The sequence below is a fragment of the Rana temporaria genome, chromosome 2, assembly GCF_905171775.1.
Source record: "Rana temporaria chromosome 2, aRanTem1.1, whole genome shotgun sequence".
Lineage (NCBI taxonomy): Eukaryota > Metazoa > Chordata > Amphibia > Anura > Ranidae > Rana > Rana temporaria.
In genome coordinates, this window is record NC_053490.1 from 274,854,255 (window position 1) to 274,881,803 (window position 27,549).

Below are 27,549 nucleotides of genomic sequence, written 5' to 3' on the forward strand. Positions count from 1 at the left end.
TACAGAACATGTCTGTTTGCTTGCAGAAGAATACAACACTTCTGAAATTGACTCTTCCTCTAATCAGGGGGATGATCAGTGGTTTGAACCGGAGCAACCTGAGCTAAAATGGGGCAGAAGCTCCCGTGTTTCAAAACCCTGCAGGTCTAAGAGACGTTCCTGGGATACCGCGCCAAGGGCGGATATCCCACAGTTAACCTGGGGAGTCACAGTGCCAAAAGTCAGTTACACCAGGAAGACTACTCCAATACCAGCTGCACCACCTGTTGTAAGGAGAGCTCCGGATGCAATTGTTATGCCGGGACTAGGTCACCCCCGTAATCTGCCAAAGCTAGCTCGCCTTTAGCGCATTGTGATGAAGAAGGTGGCTCTGGACTACGAGTGGGAATTTCCTTACGTGCCCCCAGCTCTTATGGCACTGATTGAAGAAAAGAGGGAGGATTGGTGAAAGGATGCCATATGGGAGCACTTGAATGTCCCAGAAGCTGCTTGTGGCACGGACTATGCTTTTGTTACCATTGGCCACCGGATTGAAGGTTGCCTAACCGACTGGAGCTCGGGTCGGTACATCTCCCATGACAGAGTGTTTATTAAGATAAGAGTCCCAGAAGAGTGGAACAGGTGTATTCAGTCACCACAGTGAATGCCAAAGGGGACGTTATAACTCTGCAAAATCCCAGGTTTTACCTGTAGGTCCAATACCTGCAGTTTGTTTTGTTTTGCTGCTGTTGAGGAAATCAAGGACAGGAACGATCACCCCTTTTCAGTTTTTGTTTTTCTTTCTTTCTCCTGATCCACATTTGGCTGCGGTGTGAAGAACTTCGGGGGGGGGGGGGGGGGGGGGGGAGGAATAATATGTTAGTTAGATTAGGGTCCTGCGGATTTCATCACAACAAGGAAAAGAGGATTTTTTTTTCTTTTCTCCTGATTGATCTATTTTTGAGTATGGACTGCACTATAGTGGTAATACCAGTGCACTGACTGCTAGGGGCAGTGTTCTGCAGCTTTACTCTTGCATAAAAGACAGATCTTCAGTATTTCTCTTAGGCCCTTGCAGTTTAAGAAAGTTTTAGCACTTACTGTATCTTTAGAAAATGTCTCTTTGGGAGGAAGAAGGCTTTGCCTTAAGTTGGCAAAGGTGCAGCCTTGTTCACCCTCAGCGACTGTAAATAGTGTATATTGTGTTTGTATATTTTTCTATTTTTGTTTTGCAGGTTGTTGATCATCTATCAAGACTGTCGGAGAATGGGGCAGGCTAGATAGACAGGCATGTCAAAATGTACCATTGTGTGAATTGTTAAAATGTCTTATATTTTTATATTCTTTTCTATCTTTCCTCCCTTTACTTTACCGTTAAAGCAGATCCAGGTAAGGTGTTCAGAAGTGAACACCATTTTGTTGTTCGGACACTGAGGACAGTGTCTATTCAAGTGGGGGGAGTGTGTAGCGCCTGGTTACTTTTCATAACCGGTGCTATGTGAAATTTAGAGGGGGTCAGAGAGTTAGTTAACTCTGACCAGTTTGATTTGTTCAAATTTGGGTCTCTATCTCAGTTTTGGCTGTGATAATGGTCCATTCTGTTGTTTCTGGGGTACTGGTTTCACCCCGGGTCGGCAGGTGGCAGCTGTGGAGTCAAGGATTGGGTGCTCTTGCCCAGCAGTCTATCAGGAGGATTTGGCCTCGCTGTGCATTCTGGGAGAGAGTATTTATGAGACAGACACCATCTTCCTGGGTCTCTTCTCGTGTGGCGCCCACCTTTAGGGTAGCCACTTCACGCGGCCCCGGCAAATGGCCTTCCGGGCTGGGGTGCGTGTGCAACTCAAGGATCCTGGCTTTGGGACCACGTTGGCCCGGAGCAACTGATCTGCCATTTGGGGACTTGGTAATCGACTGGGTCCCACCTAAGGAGGTCCTGGGTCGTCCGTCCAGTTGGAGGAGGCCGTACGGTGAAGAGTCTGGCTGAGGAGTACCAAGAGAGGCTGGTGTTCCAATAGGGGCCTGACCATCCATCGGGGACCAGGGGAACAAGACACTGAGAGGCTGAGTGTTGGACGCCTGTCAGTCGGAACCCTAATTCAAAACTACCTGAAGGAGATCCAGGTGCCAAGTCTGCTAAGGAGGATTAACTCCGCTGTTCATCTATCAGGAGGGTCTGTGGTAGAGACTTTTCCTGGGGTTCGAGTGACATTCTGGCTGCCAGGCTGGTGAGAGAGGCCTGTCCAGGTGTGCTATACCCACTCTGGCTAGAGTGGTGAAAGAGACATTGCATGTGGGAGCAGGACTGTTTCCCTTTTACTGACATCTGGATCTGCTATTTTCATTTCTACTAAACCTCTACTCTTCACCAAAGTTTTATTGTTTTTACCCGGCTGGGTAATAAAGAGCACAGGGAAAAAGGTGGAAATAAGGGCCGTCTAATTGAGCCACCCCCACTGCGCGTAACTGGAGAATATAAGTGAAAATATAGTGATATTGATAATATAAATTAATTAATTAATAAATATATGTGAGCTGCTGCTTTAAAAGTTAAACAATCAAAATGTAATATGCAAATACAGTGCTACCTAATGTGAAAAAAGGTATCAAATGTGATATTAAGCAGCGCTCAAAAGAATCAAATAAAAAAACACACATATAATATTGCTAGACTATTAAGTGAAAAATAATGAGTGATCCACCCTCTATGTGAAACAATATATCAGTGTCAAAAATAGGTGCCAATAATACACCCAAAATAACAGGTTGGCAAAAAAAATCCATAAACTGATTGTGTGAACGTAAATGAAGTTCATAAATGGAGAACAGAAGAAATCCCTTCACGATCTTCAGACAGTGCTTTCACCACACCACAGTGACTGCGTGATTCCACCACCCATCAGAATGCAAACTCACCACAATAAATGGCCTGACACTCTCGTGTTAAGGCACACAGGCTTTTTAACTGAACCACTCAGTTTAATTGATGGAACTCCCTCACAACACAACTTTTAATAAAAACACTAAAAATCTCCCAATAGATGCACTCACAAAAATGACTCTTGTCATAAGCAGTGATTAAATCCAAACATCACACGGTGTAAACACAAACGAAAAATTTCCTCCAGGTGAACCAGTGGTCACGGCGGACCAACAAATAGCCCAGGTTTACTCACAGCCCTATGAAGGTGTACTGGAGTCGCTCTTCAGATGACTATGTTGGTGACAGATGGACCGTTCCACGCCCGACCAGTTCAGTTTAAGGTATGCGGTTGTAACTTAGTACCCACGCCCCGACATGTTTCATCATACTGATTTAATCATGGGGATATATTGTTTCACATAGAGGGTGGATCACTCATTATTTTTCACTTAATAGTCTAGCAATATTATATGTGTGTTTTTTTATTTGATTCTTTTGAGCGCTGCTTAATATCACATTTGATACCTTTTTTCACATTAGGTAGCACTGTATTTGCATATTACATTTTGACAATAAAGAGCACAGAAAAAGACACCTGTCGTGGACATTCCATTACTACAACTTTCACCAAACACCCCTAGACACCAAAGAAACACAAGGTAACATGCCGCCCAAAACAAACCAGCAGCTCCTTCAGAGGTAGTGCTACAGGAAGATTATTGTTAAAATGAATGGTTTGGTGACAGGGTCCCTTAAAGCCACAGTCAGATCTTTAATACTGTCAGAGGTTTGGTCTACTTCCACTATTGCTTGTATTGTGATACCAGGACTCTGTTCCCTGGACTATAGAAAATACTACAGAAACCAGGAGGTACAATTCATAGCATAAAAGTGCTGGAATTGGAATAAGATTGCTCTTCCCTACACCATAGCTCACAGACAGCAGCTTTACCCATGGCTAGAGTAAAGGTTTTGGCCACCACTTTGAAAAAATAAAAATAAAAGCACTAGTTCAACAATAATAGAGGTGCTCTGTACAAAGACAGAATTATTATTTTGATAGCAACATGTGACCTGTTAAGTGGCGGTACTGTAATAAATAAATTCATGGGTTTTGGAAATGCTTTTAATAACTTCAATCACTAAATATTGCAATTAGAGTGTTTTATAAAAAAATATTTAGTTGGATTCTAATGTGGCTGATAATTGCATAGCCCTGTGTAGTCAGTGCTGTTTTATAGTCAGATTAAAAAAAAAAAATCTATTGAGTTAAAAAAGACAAAAGTAAATGAAAAAGCTGCAGTCTCAAAACCCTAAACTAGCAGTTGATCCAGAAAAAAGGCAAAATAAAAAAAAGCCATTATGTAGAATCATCCAATTTGTTCTAACAGGGAAAATAATTCTTCCTGATCTTCTAGTGCATTCGGTAACTCACTAGATCAATATTCTACAGTGTTTTTAACCACTTCAGCCCCGGAAGAATTTACCCCCTTCCTGACCAGAGCACTTTTTGCGATTCGGCACTGTGCCTCTTTAACTGACAATTGCACGGTCGTGGCTCCCAAACAAAATTAACGTTCTTTTTATTGGTGGTATTTGATCACCTCTGCGGTTTTAATTTTTTGCGCTATAAACAAAAAAATGAGTGACAATTTTGAAAAAAAAAGCAATATTTTTTACTTTTTGCTATAATAAATATCCCCAAAAATATATAAAAAAAAATATTTTTTCTCAGTTTAGGCCGATATGTATTCTTCTACATATTTTTTGGGGAAAAAAATCACCAATAAGTGTATATTAATTGGTTTGCGCAAAAGTTATAGGGGCAGATCCACAAAGAAATTACGCCGGCGTATCTCTTGATACGCCGCGTAATTTCAAATTTTGCGCGTCGTATCTTTGTTTTGTATCCACAAAACAAGATACGACGGCATCTCGGCTAGATCCGACAGGCGTACGTCTTAGGCCCCGTACACACGGTCGGACCAAACCGATGAGACTGGCCCGTCGGACCGTTTTCATCAGTTCACCTCTGAAGTGGCCGTACGGCCTGATATGTGTACACACCATCAGTCCAAAATCCGATCGGGTCAGAACGTGGTGACGTCAAACACACGACGTGCTGAATAAAACGAAGTTCAATGCTTCCAAGCATGCGTCGACTTGATTCTGAGCATGCGCGGGTTTTGAACCGATGCTTTTCTGTACTAATCATCGGTTTGGTCCGATGGGGCAGCGGTCCATCGGTTCGGTTTTGAAGCATGTTTAGAAATTTTGGACCGAAGGAAATCAGACCGATAGCCTATACACACGGTCGGTTTGGTCCGATGAAAATGAACTTCGGTTCATTCTCATCGGACCAAACTGACCGTGTGTACGGGGCCTTTGTACGCCGTCGGATCTAAGCTGCAATTTTTCGGCGGCCGCTAGGTGGCGTTTCCGTCGAATTCCGCGTCGAGTATGCAAATTAGCTATTTACGGCGATCCACGAACGTACACCTCAATATCACTCATGTCAAAGATGTTGTGGCGCAATCTGTATACCCTCTCCCGTGCCCTCCTACGAGTCGGTTCACTCAATAAGATAGCAAGAACCATAGCTGCCCCTGGCATGTTGGCACACAGATGTGAGATCCAAAAAGTGTGGGTGCTCTGCTTGTTCAGCTCGTCCGTCTTGGTGCTGCTGTAGTTGCTCTCCAGCTGACCTGTGGCCATCTGTTGCTAACTTGCCTCTGCTTTTATAAAGTGCAAATTTGCCCCGGCCAAACAGCTTGCGCGCTTTAGGAGGAAAATGCTCCTCACACGCGCAAGTTTATGAATCAGTGGCAGTTCCTCATTTGCATATTTGCTGAGGGAAAACCATGAGAGCGCAAGTTGCTCCCTGAGCAAAATTGCCCCTTAATTGCGCCGGGGCAGAGAAACTGCCTCCGTGCAAAAATGGCACATTTCAGGCTTAGCTTGCTTTCTGGGTCACCCGCAAATTTGCCTGGGAGCAAATCCGTACTTGCGCGGCGCAAATCACACTTGCTCCCGCGCAAGTCGTACCTGAATCTGGGCCAATGTTTTTTTTTTTACTGAACTTTACATAGAATTGAAAAACCGTACAATTATCATTTGAAAACTTTGCACTGCCGTCATTTTGATCTACAGGGTCTCTGTATTCAGAAAATATATAACGTTTTGGAGATTGTAATTACTGTATATGCTGGCGTATAAGACTACCTTTTACAAATGGCCAAAAAGCAGGGGTCGTCTTATACGCCGGGTCAGCTGCTCGGATGCCTGCTGGATGTGCGGTAATACTGTATGCAGCTTCGGCTACATACAGTATATACCGCTTAGCCAATCCCGGTGAGCCTGCTCGGATTTGAGTAACAACCTCTGCCAATCTGAGCAGGCTACATACAGTGGCCTGCTCAGATTGGCTTTGAGAGTCAGAGAGGCATGGGCTGATGATGTTACAGCCTCTGCCAATCCAAGCAGGCTTTGTATTAATAGAATACATTGCTCGCCGTGATTGGCTCCAGCTCAAGCAAGAAGGAAGAAGAATATGACTCCCGAAGGAAGAAATATGAAGCGTAACAAGCCTCATATATGGTGAGTACAGGCAAAAAAATCTTAAAAAACTGTAAAACTAGGGGGTCGTCTTATACGCCCGGTCGCCTTATACACCGGCAAATACAGTAATCTTCAGGCATAAAATAAGCATTTAGACATGGTTGCAAAAAACAAAACTAAACTAAAGTATTTGACAGTGAATGGGTTAAACCTCTTTTCCTCCAGATGCAAAGAATGCTCTTTAGTCATTTGCAATGGATCATTTTCATATTTATGAAAGGTGATCATATCCTCCCTTAATCGCCTTTTCTTAAGGTAGAACTAATTCAGTTCACTTAATCTTTCCTCACAGCTGAGGTCTCCATGCCCCATTTAGCTGCCCTTCTGTATACTCTCTTCAGTCCCTAAATATGTCCCTAAATATGTGTTCAGTGTGTAATTGAACTATGATAATTGACTGTTGTGGAAAAATATATATAATATATATATATATACGGTATATACTGTATATACCCTATTGGGCAAAAGTTTTAAGCAGGTGTGTGAATAAATGCTGTAATTTAAAAATGCTTTCAGAAATAAATGTGTTAATAGTTTATTTTTTATCAATTATCAAAATGGAAAGTAAAGGAATAGAAAAGGAATCCAAATCAAACCAATATTTGGTGTGCACTTGCACACATTTCTGTAGGCTGCTTTTTGTCTTTTCATGTAATCCCAGACTTGATGATGTTGAGATCAGGGCTCTGTGTGGGCCAACCATCACTTCCTCCTTGTTCTTTTTTACGCTGAAGGTAGTTCTTATTGACATTGGCTGTATTCTACAGGTTGTTGTCCTGCTTAAGAATAAATTGACCTGTTACACAACCTCACCTTAGTAGCATAGTCTGGCTGTTCCCCACCCAATTGTAATACTTCTACACATCTGTTTCTATTTCAGGTAATAGCTGTGTTTCCACCTATATATGAAATTAATGATCATTAGTACTTGCTTGGTATATCTGGTTAATCATACACCTGACTCTAATCCTACAAAATTCCTGAATTTGTGCAAGGGTACTAAATGTGCATGCATAATGCCGCGTACACATGATTGGAATTTACGAAAGAAAAGTTTGATGTGAGCTTTTGGTCGGAAATTCTGACCGTGTGTAGGCCCCATTGGACTTTTTCTGTCGGAATTTCCGACAGCAAAAATTTGAGAGCTGGTTCTCAAATTTTCAGATGGTAAAAGTTCTTGTTGGAAATTCCGATCGTCTGTATGCAATTTTGACTCACAAAAAAAAACATGCATGCTCTGAATCAAGCAGAATAACCATACTGCCTATTGAACTTCGTTGATCTTGGCTCGTTGCAGTGTTGTACGTCACCGCGTTTTTTTTTTTTTACTTCAATAATTTTTATTGAGTTTTACATAAACATACAGGTTTCAACAAGATACAAAAAGTGAGCACTGTAAGCAGTACAGAGCGATCAACCACGACACTAGCAATACAGTGTGCAATGTAGATGGCAACATTGGTAAGAACCTAAAATCAACAAAAAAAGAAAAAATATGGATATAACCCAATGGCATGTAAATCTTGGGGGTACAAGATGAGACGTCACCGCGTTCTTGACGATTGAAATTTCAGACAACCTTTGTGTGATCGTGTGTATGCAACACAAGTTTAAGCCAAAATAACCGGTACGTCTGAAAAAAAAATCCACCGTTTTCTTGTCGGAATTTCAGGAAAGTCACACAAAATATTGATTTGATTTAGATTTTTCTTCTGTTCGCGTACTTTGTATTTTGTAAATTGATAAAAATAAACATTTAAAATATATATTCTTGAAAGCTTGCTTACTTTACAGCATTTCTTCACACAGTACTGTTTATATATCAATATATATATGACTCCTTGACTCTGACCTCTCCTTCAGCCCCCGCATCCAGCTATTAAATCAAGAATAATAATAACAATAATATATATATATATATATATATATATATATATATATATATATATACAGGTATATATATACACACACAGTATCTCACAAAAGGTAGTACACTCCTCACACTTTTGTAAATATTTTATTATATTTTGTCATGTGACAACACTGAATAAATTACACTTTTCTACAATGTAAAGTAGTGAGTGTACAGCTTGTATAACAGTGTAAATTGTTGTAATTGATCAGTATTTTCCTAAGTGTGTCTACTGACCTGAACAGAATAGGTGCCGAAACTACAATCCCCACCGCCCGCCAAACTGCATCAAATGGTGGCTGTGACCAAAGTACTATAAATGTAGGATCCTTCTTACTAAACCCACAACTTTTAAGACTAAATCTGAGGATAAATCCGAGACTCTATCACCCCAAGCTCTGTTTAAAAGAGAAGCATATGTAGCAAGCTCCTTTGCAACAGACATCCACTGTCTGTCTCTGGCCCAGATAGGCAGATTTTATCTCCAGATACGCCGTTGTATCTCTGAGTCTGGCCGGTCGTATCTATGCGCCTGATTCATAGAATCAGTTACGCATAGATTTCTGTTAGATCCGACCGGCGTAAGTCTCTTACGCCGTCGGATCTTAACTGCATCTTAACTGCATATTAACGCTGGCCGCTAGGGGTGTGTACGCTGATTTACGCCTAGAATATGTAAATCAGCTCGATATACGCGAATTCACAAACATATGCCCGGCCGACGCAGTACAGTTACGCCGTTTACGTTAGGCTTTTCCCGACGTAAAGTTACCCCTGCTATATGAGGCGTATATGCGGCGCACCAATGTTGCGTAAGTCGTCCGTGAATAAGGCTGGACGTCATTTACGTTCACGTCGAAACCAATGACGTCCTTGCAGCGTACTTTGGAGCAATGCACACTGGGAAATTCCACGGACGGCGCATGCGCCGTTCGTGAAAAACGCCAATCACGTTGGGTCAGGGTTGATTTGCATAACACACGCCCACCTCTTCACAATTTGAATTAGGCGTGCTTACGCCCACCTATTTACGCTACGCCGCCGCAACTTTTAAGAATACGGCACTTGCCTGTAAAAGTTGCGGAGGCGTAACGTAAATAGGATACGTTACGCCCGCACAAAGAAATGCCATTCTACATGAATCTACCCCACTATATATATTTCCCTAGCCTGGATAAAGTATGCAAAGGAATGCACTACAAGTTACCTAACTTGGGTTGTAGATTTAGTCATCCCCAGGTAAATTTCCTTTATTCAGACTTTCTTTATGGAGTAATCTTCCAGTATCTTCTATCTAGACTGATTATTGCTTCTTGGGGTCCTGCAAAAGCTTCTACCAGTTCATTTGTGTCCTCAGCATGTAGCTTGTTCAAGTGCTTTGTTCCCTCCCTGTATTTCCTGTAGTGTCTCTTCCTGTCCGAAACTCATGAACCAGTCCAAATTCTTTAGGATGTGAATAGGGGAAGCCCAGCCCCCAAAAACATTACATGCTTTCAAAATGCTTCGCTCCTAGATCTATGCTTTAAAAAAATCAAATAACCATAAACACAGCACTCCCTCTATAAGACATACTAGAGGACTGTACAAAGTAGAATATATACATTTTGATATAATTTTATAGAAATTTTCATTACCAAATATAGTGCTTAGCTCTGTGGGAGGTAATGATGAGTTCTCTGTTCTGCCATGACCCCTAAAGATGCTCTGTCCCCACTGAAACACCTGGTTGTAAGTTGGAGCTGCTCAAACCTGTGTAACTAAAGTGCTAACCTAAGTATGCTACCACTCCATAACAGTACACAGAAAATAGACCACAAGCAACTGGTAAATGAATGTAATAAAGCAATGCAGTTAAACAATGCACAAATAAACAGGCAGACAAATGGGGTTAGAGGCGTTGTACTAGACAACATGAACACTAACCCATAGAATGGCAATCAGCTGAACTATAATAATGTTAAACCAAATTATAACTGGTGCAAACAGTTAAGGTATCGCTATCGACTAACTCAAAATATTAAAATTCCTCATATGCACACTATGCATAGAGCTCCAATAGTGGGTAGGCATATACAGTCCTGACAAAGGGGTACATACCACTGTAGGAAACTGCAAAGTACCTGGTGCCTAAATGCCAGTGCTGACTGGCTTTCTCTTTAAGAGCAGCAGGTGGCAAGCAGGCTGCTAAACAAAGAGTAATAATTGTGTCAGTATTGAGGTAAGCAAGGATGGTCAGCTCACCTCTATTGGTACACAGGGATTTGGTCTTCAGATCCTTTGCCAATCTTCAGATGGAAGATGAAAAAGTGTTTAATTCACATAAACGTGCAAAAGTGTAGTCATAAGCTAATAATATAGTAAATCAGCTTGCATCAATATTCAAACCTCAGTGCTATAACTTGGCCTTCAATATCTTGTAGTTACAGTAGCTTGTTGCAAATTGTACTCACAACTGTGATATTCTGGAAAGCATGCAAATGGAGTTCTTGTTAGAATTCGTAATAATCTGCACAGTAAAACTGCCCGTGAGCAAAGGTAACACTACCTCATGTTTGAAAACCTTCTTTAAAATCAGAAAATAATGTTTTAAACCACTTGCCGACTGCCTAACTGGGAAAATACTTTGGGCCAGATCCACATAGAATTGGATAGGCGCAGCGTATCAGAGATACGCTACGCCGCCGTATCTTACCTGGCTTTAAGTCAAATCCAGGAAGATTTTGCGCCGTAAGTTACGGCGGCGTAGTGTATTTCTGGCGGCGGAATTCAAATCGGCGGGTAGGGGGCGTGATTCATTTAAATGAAGCGCGTCCCCACGCCGATTGAACTGCGCATGCTCCGTTTCGAAATTTCCCGCCGTGCTTTGCGCGAAATGACGTCGCAACGACGTCATTTTTTGAACTTAGACGTGACTTACGTCCATCCCTATTCACGGACGACTTACGCAAAAAAAAAAATTCAAATTTCGACGCGGGAACGACGGCCATACTTTAACATGGCAAGTCTATCTATACGCCGCAAAATAGCAGCTTTAACTATACGCCGGAAAAAGCCGACTGGAGACGACGTAAGAGAATGCGACAGGCCGCGCGTACGTTCGTGGATCGTCGGAAAAAGCTAATTTGCACCGAAGTATTGCACCTACGATCCGAAGGCGTACAAAGCCGTACGCCTGTCGGATCGAACCCAGAAGTCGTTGTATCTTGGTTTGAGGATTCAAACTAAAGATACGACACGGGTAATTTGAAAGTAAGCCGGCGTATCAGTAGATACGCCGGTGTACTCGCTATGTGGATCTGGCCCTTTGACTCTTATTACCGGAGTTATGGCTGCAGCTAGATGCCATAATCCCGGTAATAATTTTTCCCTCAGGCACTGGACTTTCTGCTAAAAGTGATCAGAGCAGCAGATTAGCCGCTGAATCACTTTTAGAAGCTGCGGGAGGGGTCTCCTCCCTCCTGACGCTTTCCGGTGCTTTCCCTCCTAACACTTTCTGGTGGTTCCTTGGCTTACATGGATGATCAGTAGCTCTGGGGACCAATCCGGCACTGGCAGCAGCTGGTCACAGAGATGAGTAAGGGAAACATAACTTCTGCTTACCTCTATGGCCTAGCAGGCCCAGAGCGATGTTATGACGTCACCTCCGGTTCTGGCCACTATGTAAACAAGGCCATCTTTTTATGTCAATGTAGCGCTACCCCCGTAGGAGCTGCTTAATATTTGTTTGGTTCTGCACTGTGCCGCTCAACCCCAAGAACTGTCTCAACCCCTCTGGCACACCTACTTAAGAATGTTAGTGTAGAGCCCAGCAACAGAAAGTGACACAATAATGAAAGAGCATATAATATATTTACCGAGACCCTGGGTTCCATCACTTCATCAGTTGTAGCAATAAATAGAGACTCACACAAGATATCAATGAACAACTTGTAAAAGTTTACTATGATAAAAAATAGTGAAGAATAACACAAAGAAATGGTATGAATAACAGGTGAATAACACAAGTATTTATTGGCAGAGATATTTGTTCAAAGCAATAACATCACACTGCTGTATCCAATAGCAACCCGATAAGGGTATATGTGAGCAGGTGCACAGTGGAATAGATCCTCAATACTTTAATACCTGTATTGAAGCACTTCCCCACTGAGGCCTCAGCACACAGACCACTGCACGCAGAATACACAACAGTGAACACATTAATAAAAGTAGTAAAAATCAATAAATCCTGTGCTTAGAACCAAAAATAACCAAGGCTGCTGCTTCCAATAATAAAAGTACAAGTTCCAACTGTATGTTGCAAAATGGCTCCCCCTAGGGTGCAGTTCAGAGTGATACACAATTGTATAGCAGTAAAGCCTTGTGAAAGAATAAAGTATTGAAAGTTCCTCCAGTTCTAGTTTTCTTGTCTTCATCTAGCTTAATTATACTGCAGTGTGAGGTGGTGCACGTATTTGTAATCCAAAATAGCAAAGGAAACAGTAACTGTAGAATATGGTGAGATTGATTACTTAGCCGCAAACTATCCCCACTTGTAATTCCTTCTGTGAGTGAACAGTACAGTACTGACCTTGCAGCATGGGTGGAACTACAGGTCTCAGCGGCAGTCTGTATAGCAGGAAATCACTTAGCAATAGTACAGTCACTACATGGATAGGCAAATGCCTTCTCACCACTCTAGATCCCAACTGGCTGTGGACTCCGTCTGTGTAGACGCCGTGCTGCTCCTCCCGGTATGCTGGAGGACAGATGGCTTCAAAAACTCTGAAGCGCTGGCTGGTTCTCCTGCTCAATTAGCAGGGCTGCTCACAAAGATCCCTTTGGGGCAGGGGATCCGCTCTCTCCTATAGGCCGCAGGCTCTCCCAGCCCTGGGCACACACACAGACCTCTTGCTGGTTGTTGAATGGCAGCCAGAGAGACAGAAAGCAGGCCACGCCTGTCCTTTTATCTGCTTACCCAGCAGGTTGTTCTCTGAGCTTGGCGTTGTGGGTTTGTAGCTTGGCATTGTGGGTTTGTAGTTCCCAGCCTAATTTAACAATATGAGTACTTCATCGTTGTCCTACATTTCCCACCATGCATAACTATTTTTCTTAACCAGAAGGAAATATCTTAATGAAGTTTCAATGGCCACTAGATGGAGCCAAACCCTTTCTAAAAACAATACATTTCTTAAATGATAACTTTGGTAGTAGACCTGTGCTACGCCAAAAATCTAATCAAATCAGAGAGCAGACCTGATGGGAACTAGTCCATCAGCTTTCCCATCAGTCTTCACCCACTGTCAGCGTCTCTGTTTGCTAGGAGGCTTTCACCTGTAAAGCTGACAGCCTCCATAACAACCAGTGACAGGTGGGGAGGAGGGGTAGCGTCGTGCACTGACTGTTTCTCTACACCAAGCTTGAGTTGGTCCTAACTACCTCCAGTATTATTAACTTTGAACTGGAGGTAGTTATTTTGGATTTGGTGTAGCCATAGTGCCACTTTGTAAAAGTAGCACTATTAAGAACTAACTGAATCTGCTACATGCTAAAGCTACCAAAACTGGCAGCAGGGCTTTTTGAAATTGGTGCAGGACGTTTTAAAGGGCCATTCCACTAGAATTCAATTATTGAATTCTCCTATACTTCTGTGAGCAATGTGTTGCCAACAGATTTAAAAGAAATATAAAATGAGATCCTGCATTTCGTCTCCATTACATGAAGGTGCACCATGAGCCAGCATGGACCCCAGCGCTGACAAACCTTTTAGGCCCACCAACCTGTTCTAATATTCTCAATTTAAAAATAAAACAGTCACAACTAATTCCTACATATTCCTAAAGTTCTGCCTTTTGGTTAACACATTTTTGGAAAAAAAATTTCCACCGATTTATAGTTAAACAATAGTTGTCATGTTTCTGTTTGCACTGCAGCCATCCTTGAAAAGTAAAGGACGAGGAACTCCTCTTTAGTTCATGCACCCACCCTCAGTTCAAACACCATAAAGCAAATGGTACTGGGGGGATAAAATGTGCCCCTTTTATAGTGAACATACATACACCCCCCCACACTAGTGAAGCTGTTCTGCCACCCACCAGCTGGCCTTGTTTTCCATGGTTTGCCCTTGTTTTTTTGCAAAGTTGTCCTTAAAAATACATTATGAATTCACTGGCAGCCCTGCCACATACTTTTCTGGGATGGCTTCCAAATATGTATTTATTAGTTAGAAAGCGTCAAAATGTTACCAATGCAATCCACCATAAACAGGAATTACTTCTACAGCAGATGCATCTAAAAAGTGTTCCCGGATTGCTAAACACAGGGGTGCTCAGATAGGAAGAGTACACAAATCTCGGAAAATGGCCCTGGGGCTCTCGATCGCTTCCCCTTTCACATCATAATCCTAAATCGACAGTAGTGGGAGCACCAGAACTTGGAGATTTAACTGATGTTCTGTGGCTGCCTCACTATTACATGGCAGTCATACGTGAAAAATATAACATAGATCAATATGCAATTAGTTTTGCAGTAGCAAAGCAGAGGTACTTAATTTTAAAAACGTGTGAAAAGCTTGAATAACATAGTATTTAATGCATTTTCTTTCTTGGATCAATAGTTGATTTTATAAACTTAGTAAGCTTGTCTTTAAAAAAGAAAAGTTTCCATTTTTACTTTCATTAGTCTACTTTTTCACATATGCAGTGCCTGAATGGGAAATTATGAAGATGATAAGTCTTTTATCATGGTCATGTAGATTTATTATGGCTGGTTAAATCATTGAGTTAGTTCTCTCCACGAACTGTGTTCAAAAAATGAGTTTTGTCTTAAACTAAAAAAACATTTGGCCTTTATTAAAAATTTACTCAACATTTCACATCTTTTCACTGAAAAATATACTTGGAATCTTATATCAAAGTAAAGTTATTAGAAGAAAGTCACATATTTTCTTTTGTGATTCTTTTTTTTTTTCAAATCTGTTTATTGAATTTTAAAACATTCAACAAAGAAAAAAACTACAATAGCATACATTGGTCATAACAAGAATTGACTGAGGTACATAGAGAAATATGATGAGGAGCAAACAGTTACATGAAACACGGTGGGAAGCTCTAGTCATCACAATGGGCACAGCAGGCTGACGATCACTGGTAGAAGGACAATGCCGGGCTATATAAAAAAAAAAAACGTGAAGCTTAAGAAACAGATGACATATTTATAATTGTAGATTTCCGTATATCATCAGGGAATAGAAAATTAGGTATGGTGTGGGTCAGTGGCTGTGGAGGGATCCGCCAGCCATTTGGACCAAACCTTGCCATATTTTTGAGGGCAACCCCTGTTAGCATAGCAATCTCTGTAAAGAGGCAGGCTGTTGTTGACCAATTGTTTCCACAGGGAGATAGGAGGAGGAGTAGGCTTACGCCAGCTAAGGGCTATGGCTTTGCGGGCATAAAAGAGAAGTAACCCGACCAGGGTGCGACCTGTCACAGTGGGAATTATTTGCTCTATCAGGCCCAATATACATATTTCTATGGAGGGTTGGAGCGATATAGTGGTGATCTGTGTAATGAACTCTAATATCTCTTTCCAGTAGTCGACAATGACTGGGCAGGTCCAGAAGATATGGGCAAAGTCACCTGGTACTGTACCACAATGCCAACACCCAGGGGGGGAGGCGGGGTTCATTTTGTGTAACCTGTGCAGGGTAAAATATGCACGGTGAACCATCTTGAACTGAATTAGTCGGTCTCTCAGGGAGACCAGGGATCTGAAAGGGAAGTCCCATATGTCATCCCAATTGTCGTTGTCAAAGTCAGGAATGTCGTGTAGCCATTTGTTTCTGAGTTTATCCAGGGAGGGGAGGGAGGTCATTATTAAGTGAGAGTACAGTCGTGAGGTGGGTTTTTCTGCACATCCTGACCTGAGGAGGGTCTCTAAGGAGGACTGAATGATCTGGAGGGGAGAACTGGAGAATTGATGACCGAAGGCAGGGGAAAGCTGTAAATATCTAAAAAAAATAGCTCTGTGGGATGTTGAAGTCTGATATCAGTTTGGGGAGTGGGGCCAGAGATTGATTGGAGATAACTTGGGCCACCGTTTTAACACCGAAGTTGGTCCAGGCGTGGGGTTCGGGAAATTTGTAAATGTGCTTAAGGGTAGGGTTCAACCACAAGGGGGCAGCTGGAGAGAGTGCATCCTTAGGGTTTCTTTCAATTCTAAGTCCCACCCCCCATGCACGAAGCGTGGTGCGCATGGAGGGGGTCAATGGGTATGGGGCCTTGGGGCCGCGAAAAAGTAAAAATTTCAGCGCTTCCAGTGAATTTACCACCGCCGCCTCAACCAAGATAGCGGCGTATCGGGAGTAAGCCACCAGGCCGCTGTAACTAGTTGGGTGGCCAGGAAATATTTATATAGGTCAGGGCACACCAGGCCTCCCTAGGAGGACGGGCGTACTAGCGTCGACCATCCATACCTGGGGGACTGGGTCCCCCAGATGAAGGATGCGAAGAGGCCATGAAGCCGGGTGAAAAAGGATTTGGCAATCTATTGCAGAGATTGGCGGAGTAAGTAGATAAATTTGGGCAGGATTTTCATTTTTATGAGGTTTATCCGACCTAGCAATGATAAGGGTAGTGACTCCCATGCCTTCAGTCTCATCCGTGTCTCCTGAACCACTGGGGATAGATTCAGGGGCAAAAAATCTGAAGCCTGCCTCGAGATCACCACCCCAAGGTATTTAAAGCTCTCAACCCATTGTAGGGGTATATTGGAAGGGGCGGTGGTGCGGGCTGCGGGGTCTATAGGGAACAAAAGAGACTTGGACCAGGTAACCTTGAGGCCCGTGACAGCGGAGAAGGAGTTCAGGATCTGCAGTGCCCCTGTGAGCGAGGAGTCTGCATCATTGAGGAAAAGAAGGAGGTCGTCTGCATACAGGGCGACCCTTTTGTGATTCTTTATTAGTTACTGAGCTGGTATTTCTCTATAGCACAGAAGAGCTGATGCCAGAAAAATTTTCCGGGTTCTAAAAAATGAAGTTTTTCAGCCTCTAGAAAAAACAAAGTTTTTTTCAACTTGATCATTAAAACGGCCTTGCATACACACGATCGTGAAAATGCTCTAGCAAAACAACACGTACGACGGCACTATAAAGGGGAAGTTCCATGCGGATGGCGCCACCCTTGGGGCTGCTTCAGCTGATTTAGTGTTAGTAAAAGACGATTCGCGCTTTTCTGTCTGTTACAGCGTGATGAATGTGCTTACTCCATTACGAACGGTAGTTTTACCAGAATGAGCGCTCCCGTCTCATAACTTGCTTCTGAGCATGCACAGATTTTTTACGTCGTTAAAGCCCACACGACCATTTTTTACAACCCGAAAAACGACCATGTTAAAAACATTGTTAGAAAATAGAGCATGCCACTGGTTCATATTCACAAGAAACAGTCTGATGGCTACACCATCAAAGGAGTAATACTATCTCTCACTATAATAGTATGAGTGCAGATATCAGAGCGGCCATGCTCAGACCGAGAGCAGACTCAGGTTCATTTGGAGCCGAGAATTGGGGGGGATCGAAGTTGTTGAGCGGGGGGGGCGAATTGAAGTTGTTGAGCGGGGGGGAGCGCATTAAAGTTGTTGAGCGGGGGGGGATTTTGCAGTTGTTGAGGGGGGGAGTGCCTCTCACCTGTGCCAACAGCCGGGGCCACAGACTGTCATTAGCCCGGCTGTCGGCTTTCTTCCCTTCAGCAGCCACAGTCCTCCACACACCACTCCGGTTCCTCCTGCTTCCGTGCTGCCTCCTCTTGCAGTGCGGGAAAATTAACCCTTTTGCGGGACTGCGGGAAGAAGCTGTCTGTGCGGGAAAAGTCCCACAGAATCCGTGCGTGTTGGGAGGTATGCGCAGGGCCGCCATCAGGAATTTTGGGGCCCCTTGCACAGCTTAAGGCATGGGCCCCCTGAAGCAGAGAACCTAGGGGGGGTGGGGGTGCTGCCGCCTGAAATTGAGAAGCGTGGGGGCTGCCCAGGGGTGGACTGGGACAAAAATTTGGCCCTGGACTTCATCCAGACTGGCCCACATAATTTTTGCAAACAAACACAGTAAACTATACGCAATTGTCGGCGGTAAAAATAGCGGCGTTTTACCGCCGACACTATGGGCGGCTCAGTGTCTAAGGGGTCTAATACATCAGTTACTATGACCAGTGGCAGTGCATTATCCCCCTGTCCCCCCACCATGCTGCATATTAAAAAAATCAGACACATACACTGACCCCCCCCCCCCCCCCTGACACAAACACTGACCCCCCCTTCTCACACATATACTGACCCCCCCCTCCTTACACATATACTGACCCCCTCCTTACACATAGACTGACACCCACTTCCTTTCACAATCCCCTCCTTTCTGGTATCCTTTACAACCATCTTCTTTCTTTGCAACCAACACAGTTCCCTTTATGTCAGTGCCCCCTCCCTTACCTTACACAGCAGGGAGAAGACAGAGGCGGCAGACGAGTCCAAGCAGAAGGCGGGAGCTGTTTAACTTTCCATGTAACAGACAGACGATTGGTTGCTAGGACCGCCCCTAGCAACAAATCACAGGCTTTTTAACTTGAAAAGTTGGACAGCTCCGCCTTCTGCTCGGACAGTCTGCTTATTGTATGGATGAAAGTGGCTGTGGGGGGGAAGGAGGAGTTACACGGGAGAGAAGAGGTCTGAGAGGACACACAGGCAGGATGTTCAACAGGTTCACTGTTGTCACCCTGCACATGCACTCCACGCACCATGCACCCCCTCCAGCAGCGATACTCTGCACTGGAACCGTGCACTTGCAGTAGTGGCAACGGGTGCGGCCACCACCTTCCTCCCCAGCCAGCAGTCAGACTCTGCAGCCGCAGGACCCGATACCGATGTGCGGTGCCCCTTCGTCCAGTAAATAGCAAACACTGCCTGTATACATTCTGACCAGGGGAGGGCTGGCAAACCTTCGGCCTGGGGGGCAAGTCCAGTCAAGTGGCCCATTGGTGGTTCAAGTGGCCCATTGGTGGTTCAAGTGGCCCATTGAACCACCGAATCAGCTCACCATTCATTTATCCATGTGATCCGCTGTGTCCAATCATGGATCACAAGTGTCGTTTATCGCCTCTCCTTGCCTCACACTGACAGAGTGTGAGGAGAGGAGAACCGATCAGTGGCACCTCTTCGCAGGGGAGACCCTTACAGGTGAAAAAGGGCACTGATCATCAGTGCAGCCCCAACAGTGCCCAGCAAGTGATGCCGTTCTGTGCCCATCGGAGACACCAATCAGTGCTGCCTTTCAGTGCTTGCCCACCATCAGTGCCACCTATCTGTGCGGCATATTAGTGCCTCCACATCAGTGCCAACTAATCAGTGCCGCCTCATCAGTGAAGGAGAAAAATTACTTATTTACAAAAAAAATAAAATAATAATTTTTGGTATTTTTTCATTTTTTAAAGCAAAAAAAAAAAAAAAAAGACGATCAAATGATGGATTGCATGAGGGAATATGTACCAAATGTTTTTTTTTTGTTTTTTTTTTTACATTGGAGGATGAGCAGGTATATGAAGGGTTTGACTGTTGTATATTTAGGGGAAGGGTAGGTTGCATGGTGATGGTTGCAACCAGGCTGTAAAGGGTGGTGACAATAAAAGAGGGGAGTACACTGTGTATAATGCAGTGTGTGATGGGTGTATACAAGGTAGGACAGGGTGTGATGGGGGGTCATAGCTGTAAGAAGGTGTGAAGTGTGATGGGTAGTGAGAGGTGCAAGAGTTCTTATGTGAATGGTGTATGCAGAGTATAGTAGGGTGGGATCTGTGGTGAGAGGTGTTGGTAGTGTGGGGTGTGATTGGTGTATGCAGAGTATAATAGGGTATAATGGGGAGTGTTGGGTGTAGGGTTGCCACCTCATGCCTTTAAACCCAAACACACATGAATTACGCAGGTTCTGAGGCTGATTAAGGTGGTAATTAAACTCACTTGGTGCCTTATCTGCATCAAATTAGACTCGGAACCTGTGTAATTAACATGTGTTCGGGTTTAAGGGGATGAGGTGGCAACCCTAGATGGGTGGTGTCAGGGCTCTGCAGGGAGTGGATAGCTGTGCATTAGTCGTCTGTAGTTGAGCAGGTGTAATGGATATGTGCAGGGTATGAGGAGTACACACAGGGTCTGGTGACTAGGGATGAACTCCGGTGTGTTCGCACACTCCACGTGCAGAGCCCGCCAGGAAGTCGGCACCGCGCTGCGCTAATCACAGGCAGGGAGACATTTCCCGATCTCTGCAGCCGAGCATCGGGATAATGTCTCCCTGCCTGTGATTAGCGCGGCGCGGTGCCGACTTCCTGGCGGACTCTGCACGTGGGCTGTGCGAACACACTGGAGCTCATCCTTAATGGTGACATATAATGCAGTGTACATTGGCCTGAAGGGTAATAGAGAGAGGTGTGATGATGGTGACCAATGCAGGGTGTATGTGGGTGAATGCAGGATGGGTGAATGCAGGATGGGTGAATGCAGGGTGGGTGTATGTAGGGTGGGTGTATGTGGGTGAATGCAGGATGGGTGTATGTGGGTGTATGCAGGATGGGTGTATGTGGGTGAATGCAGGGTGGGTGTATGTGGGTGAATGCAGGATGGGTGAATGCAGGGTGGGTGAGTGCAGGGTGGGTGAATGCGGGATGGGTAAATGTGGGTGAATGTGGGTGATTGCAGGATGGGTGTATGTGGGTGAATGCAGGATGGGTGAATGCAGGATGAGTGAATGTGGGTGAACGCAGGATGGGTGAACGCAGGATGGGTGAATGCAGGGTGAATGCAGGATGGGTGAATGCAGGGTGGGTGTATGCAGGGTGGGTGAATGTGGGTGTATGTGGATTAATGCAGGATGGGTGAATGTGGGTGTACGCAGGGTGGGTGAATGCAGGGTGGGTGTATGTGGGTGAATGCAGGGTGGGTGAATGCAGGGTGGGTGAATGCAGGGTGGGTGGGTGAATGCAGGGTGGGTGAATGCAGGGTGGGTGGGTGAATGCAGGTTGTGGTAGTAGTTAGGTTACACTTACCAGCTCCTCTGGGGTTGTTCTCTCTATCGACAGCAGCAGCACAGCACATGTCTTTCCCGCAGGTTGCCATGTTCCAGCCCCGTCAGACAGCAGCCTGTCACATGAGTCAAGCAGCCTGAGCCTTCTCCCCAAGAGCCCCGTCCCTGTGTACCATCCGAAGCCCCGCCCACCACGGGTCACATGACACTGACAGCCAATAACGGTGTGATCTCCAGCCATTGAGCGGCGTGCGCGGGACTCGGGAGCAAATCTGTACTGCACTGCAGGGTCCGCGGCCGACGGCCTATTCTAATCTATTGCAGGCACAGCCGGACATGCGCAATTCAGAGCTGGCAGTACAGCGGCCCTTTTTACAGGGAATCAGAGCGGAGGAAAGTGCCACTTTGCATCCCGGCCCTGATTATGACTGTCAGAGTGCACTTTGGTATCGGGGCTTGCGGCCGCAGTGAGAGTGGAGCTGTCACATCTAAGCACTGATGTCGGGGATGGGGGTGCCCCCGCATATTGGCCCCGCCCATCCCCGACATCAGTTTTGACAGCTCCACTCTCACTGCGGCCGCACACCCCCGCTTGCCCACCAATCACTGGATTACACTCAGGGCGAGACTCCGGGCTTTTTGGGGACCCATTTAGGGCTCTAGCCATCCCCTCCCGACGCCCCTGAGTGACAACTGGCCCACTGAGCCATCGGCCCACCGGGAAACTCCCGGTAGTCCCGATGGCCAGTCCAACCCTGGGGCTGCCGCAAATTGAGAAGCGGGGGGGCCTTTACAAAAAAAATAAGAAATATAGAAGAAAACAAATATATATAAATATATGTAGCCATCCGGGGCCCTGGGGACCTCTGGGCCTTTTAATAAAAAGAAAAAATAAACCTCTGGGCCCTTTAAAGCGGGGGTTCACCCTGTTAAAAAAAAAAAAAAATGTTTTTTTTTATTAGACCATTACATTCGGCATCGTAGCGCGAGCTACGGTATGCCGGTCTTACATTTTTTATCCCCGTACTCACTGTGCTATGGCTCATTGAAGATTCCGGGGAATGGGCGTTCCTATGGTGAGAGAAGGTGATTGACGGCCGGCCCTGGCACGTCACGCTTCTCCGGAAATAGCCGAAATAGGCTTGGCTATTCACGGCGCCTGCGCATAGCCTGTGCGCAGGCGCCGTGAAGAGCCGAGACCTACTCCGGCTGTCTTCGGGGAGCGTGACGTGCCAGAGCCGGCCGTCAATCATCCTCCCTCTCCATAGGCACGCCCATTCCCCGCGGGAGTCGGATTCTTCAATCATCGATAGCACAGTGAGTACGGGGATTAAAAATTTAAGACCGGCATACCGTAGCTCGCGCTACGATGCCGAATGTAATGGTATAATGATGTGAAGGAGGGTGAACCACCGCTTTAATAATAATAAAAAAAAACATTTATAAAAAATACATAAAAAAAGGGAGGCTGCCAAACCCGGGGGCCCTGGGGACCTCTGGGCCCCTGGGAACCTCTGGGCCTTTTAATAAAAAATAAAAAAATAAACAAAAATAAAAAAATAAACATTTATAAAAAAAATAAAAAAAGGGGGGGTTGCCACATGGGGCCCTGTGGACCTCTGAGCCCTTTAATAAAAAAAAATATATATATATATAAAAAAAATGTAATTTTTTTTATAAAAAAATAAAAAAGGTGGGTTGCCATCCGGGGGCCCTGGAGACCCCTGGGCCCTTTAATAATAATAATAATAATAATATATATATATATATATATATATATATATATATATATATACATATATATACATATATATATATATTATATATATAAAAATAAAAAATATATAAAAAAAAACATTTTTTTACAAAAAATAAATGAAAAAAAGGGGGGTTGCCGTCTGGGGCCCTGGGGGCCTCCGGGCCCCTGGGGACCTCCGGACCCCTAAAAAAAAAAAAAATTGGGTGGGGCCCCTGGGCTTGAGCCCAGTCAAGGCCAATGGTAAGTCCGGCCCTGGCCATTGTATTGGCCCTGATTATACGCCATTTGAAAGGCAGATTCTTAATTCATACCCTATATGGTGCCATTAGTCACTTGATTGCTGACAGCAGTTTCACTTTGTCTTGAAATGATAATAGTCTTTGGCAAATAGTTTTATTTAGAAAAGAAATATCACGCATGTGGCTTTTCAATCAGATATTATATTTTGGTTATTCTCCACCCCTGCTGTAGTTCTTGCCACCCCTTTTCTCCAACCATGGCTTCCACATCTCCTCAAAGTCCTTAAGGATACCTCTGTTTATGTAGACTGCTCTTTCTTTGCAGATTGACTCATTTATTACCCTGATCCATTCTCTTACTGCCGGGGGCGTTGTCGCCTGCCATCTCATGGCTATTAGATTTCTGGCTTGAAACAAACATCTCAATATTGCAACTGTAATACTCCTCTTCTCCTCCCGTTCCTTCCTGTATCCCAGTACACACCGTGTGGTCTCCATCTCCAAAGGTGTTCCAAATGTGTCACTCAAGATATTAACCTCCTTGGCGGTATGATTATTTCAGAAAAAAGGTGCTGAAAGCGGTACCATTATTTGCAAGGAAATTTGGCGTTTTATACTGTAGGCCTGTAATTCTTAGGAATAACTCACTTAAATATGACCAAACCAGAGTCTAATAGGCATCCTGGGTATGACATTTTTTTAAAAAACAAAATTATAAATTATAATATAATAAATAATTATAACAAATAATAATATAATTCTAATAATTTTTATGACGAATTTCCCCACAAATCGCTATCGCACAATTCTGCAAGTGATTATAATTTATTATCGCTGTTTTCTAGCTGATCTAAAACCATTTTTGACATAAAGGGACACTTTTGGTTGCTATGGACAATATACAGTTTGCAGGGAGAAAGAACCGCTTTTATTATATAAAAGTACATGTAGGGCACTGGGCAGACCACCAGGGACAATGGGGGTGTGTATTTTTTACATACAGTACTGTAATCTATAAGATTACAGTATACTGTATGTAAGGTGTTTGTTTACCTTTTTGAATTTGGCGCCGATCTCCGCCCCCGTGCGTCGTAACGTCCACCCCGAGTCACGCTCGGGAATACCGCCAGGGGGGTTAAGCACTCCCTCCTAGTACCGAAATAGCTTTGGGCAGCGCCACACCATGTGTACTAGGTCTCCAGGCCCCTGACATCTAGGACATTTATCATCTGGTCTTCTTCCGTACTTGAACAGGCGCTTAGGCGTATAATAAGCTCTATTTATCAACATCAGGTGGGAGACTTTCTGCGGGAGTGAAACTGAAACCTTTGGTCCCATCTCTAGAATTCTCCTCCACTGCTCCTGTGTTATTTCCCCTATATCATCTTTCCATCTCTCTCTTACTTTAAGGAGATTAGACCCTGTATTGATCTTTTTACTTATCTGTCCATATATTTCAGATATAAGACCCTTAATTGGGCCTACCTTAACTAAACTTTGGAATATGGGCATTTTATTCCACTCTAGGGTTTGTGTCCTAAATTGGGCTTCCAGGGCATGCCCTACCTGAATATAAGTAAAGAATGAGTGTTGCGGTATAATAAACTCCTTCCTCAAATTCAGGAATTTCCTATACTTATCACCCTTATATAGTTGTCTCAGCCTTTTAATACCATGCATTTCCCATTCCCCCACCTTTCCTATCTGGAGGATTTCCTGCAAGTTGATATTATTCCACAGAGGGGTGTACTCAGTAAACCCGGTATATCCCATCAGTTTTTTTAACCGTTTTCCATATTTTAGTTATAATTTTTATTGTTGGGTTCCTATATCTAACGGAATCTGCCTCTAATACTTCGATAATAGTATCATGTGCAGCTCCATTCAGCATTATTCTCCCATTAGGGGTCCCCCCCACGGGATAATATATCCCATTAGTTGTTGCAATTGTGCCTCTAAATAGTAACTCTCAGGGTGGGAAACTGCAAGACCTCCTTCCACTACCGAGAGCTGCAATGTTCGAAGTCGAATCCTGGCTTGTCCCCCTTTCCATATTAGCTCTCTGAAAGCATTTCAATTTTATTAAACCATTTTCTAAAGCACCAAACTGGAGAGTTATGCATTATATACAGCAGTTGTGGCTGCCAAATCATCTTAATTAAGCTACATCTACCAGCCACTGACAGGGGGAGCTGTTTCCAAATATATTTTTTTTGTTTAAATTTAGCCAGTAGGGGGATTCGATTTTTGTTTATATATTGATTGGGATCTTTCGTCACCAATATCCTCAAGTATCTCAGTGTGTCCACCACCGTCAGTTGTGGCATTCCCAGTGCCACAACTTTCGAATTGGGTCTACCGGTAATAGCTCAGATTTCTCCCAATTTATCTCTAGGCCTGTAAAGCTACCAAATTCCTCTACTATACTCATTGCTTTTACCAATGATTGTTCCGTATCTCCCAGGTAGAGGAGAATGTCATCGGCATAAAGCACAATTCTTTCATCTCCCGTCTTCCTTTGAAATCTGGTTATCTCAGTGCTTGACCTTATGGCTATCGCCAAAGGTTCCATCACTAGGGCGAAGAGCAGGGGTGACAAAGGGCACCCCTGTCTCGTCCCCCTCTCCAGGAGAATCTTTTTGAGTTAATTATTAATTCTAAGTTTGGTGCTAGGATTATCATAAAGCATTTTTATCCAGCCAGTAAATATCGGACCAAATCCGAATTTCCCCAGCACCCTCCAGATATAGCCCCGTTCTACACTGTCAAACGCTTTGGTCACGTCCAGTGAAAATACAGCTCTTGTTCCCTTAATCTCCGTCTGGGTTTGTAAGTTTAAAAATGTCCTTCTGATATTCATAATGGTAGATCTATTAGCTATGAATCCCATCTGATCTGGATGGATCAGTTTTGAAATAAGCCTATTAACCCTCGATGCCAGAACCTTAGCTACTATCTTGGCATCGGAGCATAAGAGGGAAATTGGTCTATATGCTGCAGGGTCTAAGGCCTCGTACACATGATAGGTTAACCAGAGGACAATGGTCTGAAGGACCGTTTTCATCAGTCCAAACCGATCGTGTGTAGGCCCCATAGGTTATTTAACTTTAGGTTAAAAAAATTACAACTTGCTTTAAAATTTAACCTATGGATTGGTAACCGATCGGTCAAAACCGATCGTTAGTACGCACAACCATCGGTTAAAAATCCACGCATGCTCAGAATCAAGTCGACGCATGCTTGGAAGCATTGAACGTCGTTTTTTTCAGCACGTCGTTGTGTTTTACGTCATTTTAACTGATGGTGTGTACGCATGACGGACCATCAGTCAGTTTCATAGGTTGACTTAGGACAACGGTCCTTCAGACCGTTGTCCCCTGTGTACAAGGCCTTAGGGGTCCTTCCCTTCTTTTGGTATAACTATAATAGTTGCTTCCAGCATCGACACAGGGAGTCTTCCTTCCGTGGCCGCTTCATTTAATGCTTTTATGAGCTCTGGTAGTAGTATTTCTCCGTAATATTTATATATTTCAGTCGGCAGCCTGTCTGGGCCAGGCGACTTTTGATTTTCCATATCTGCTACTGCCTGCTGGATTTCTACGAGTGATATTGGAATTTCTAATTCTTCCCTTTCTATTTGTGTAATAGACGTGATCTCTAACCTCCCCAAAAAATCTTCCATTTCTCCTTCCATCCCCACCTTCTGTGCAGTATAAAGTTTTTCATAGTACCCCAAGAAGGTCTGCACTATCTCTGGTGTCTGATGTTATTACCCCTCCTGCTGATCTAATAGACCGGATATCGGAGGGGAGGGAGTTATACTTCACCAATTGCGCCAGTTTTCTTCCGACACTCTCAACCTCTGCGAAGGAGGACTGCCGCAAAAAGAGTCATCTGGTCTCTACTTTCCACGTGATTACTATCTTATATGCTTGTTGTTTCTCTAACCATATTTCCTTCTTCTCCACTGTTGGATCTATTACATTATTATTTTCTGCCTCCAATACCTCTCTGCGGGTATTTTCCCCCCTTCCCTAACTTTTTTATTAAATTTGGCCACCTGCTGGATCAGGATACCCCTAA